Raw genomic sequence first — 793 nt, forward strand, 5'->3', positions numbered from 1 at the left:
CCGTGGCTGTGGGGGAGGGGAGGGGGGGGGGGCCTTTCCAACAGAGCCCGGCTGCTTCTAGGACATTCGGAGCCGGGCGCTCCGCGGGAGGGGCGGGGCCAGTCCCCCGCTTCTAGGACGTTCTGCAAGGCGGGCAGGCGACCGGGGGATGACATCACTGTGATTTGTGTAATCCCCGCCCCGCCCCCTGGAGCGGCGCGAGCCCAACAGTCGGGGCGAGCAGTTACCGCGCATGTGCCTTGCCTCTCCCCTCCCGCGCTGACAGTTAGCGACGTGGGCCGCGTGGGGCGGCAGGATCCTACCAGCGCGCACGCGCCGCCTTCGCCCCCTCGAGGTGCGCCTGCGCGGAGGCGGGGCCAGAGCTGACGCCTGCGCAATTGGCCCCTCGGGCTCCTGCGTCATCTGCCCCCTCCCGGCTGGAGCCTCCGCCCCCCGCGCCTGTCAGTGAAGGTTCCCGATGGTTCTGGAAGGAGGCGGCGCCGTGGCTATATAAGGCGGTCGGCGGCTCGCGGCACGCAGTGCCGTGGGTGGAGCGGGTGAGTGGGTATCGCGTTACTGAGCAGCAAGGTAGTGAGCAGCAGCAGGAAGAGCCGCCGCCGCCGCCAAGGTGAGTGTCCGCTGAGTCCTCTTCCTCGAGGGTGCTGCAGCCTCGCGCGGCACTGGTACAGGCGGAGCGGGGCTACCGGGCATGGAGCTGTGGTCGGGGTCTAGCTGTGCTGGGGCTGGGGAGGCTGAGCGGGCTGCGCGGGGCGGCCGGTCTAGAAGGTTCTGGAAGCTTGAAGGGAGGGGGCCC

General features: G+C 70.7%; 1 protein-coding gene across 1 annotated transcript in view; it reads left to right on the top strand.

The window, feature by feature from the left end:
- Nucleotides 1-590: 590 nt before the first annotated feature.
- The window catches only part of HSP90AA1 (heat shock protein 90 alpha family class A member 1), a 7,220-nt gene continuing 7,017 nt past the window's right edge, over nt 591-793 (top strand). The window contains exon 1 of the mRNA XM_019518552.1: nt 591-609. The gene's annotated coding sequence lies outside the window, so the exon portion shown is untranslated. The remainder of the gene's footprint in view (nt 610-793) is intronic.

The sequence above is a fragment of the Gavialis gangeticus genome, unplaced genomic scaffold (assembly GCF_001723915.1).
Source record: "Gavialis gangeticus isolate Ggan-Ray unplaced genomic scaffold, GavGan_comp1, whole genome shotgun sequence".
NCBI classification, from domain to species: Eukaryota; Metazoa; Chordata; order Crocodylia; family Gavialidae; genus Gavialis; species Gavialis gangeticus.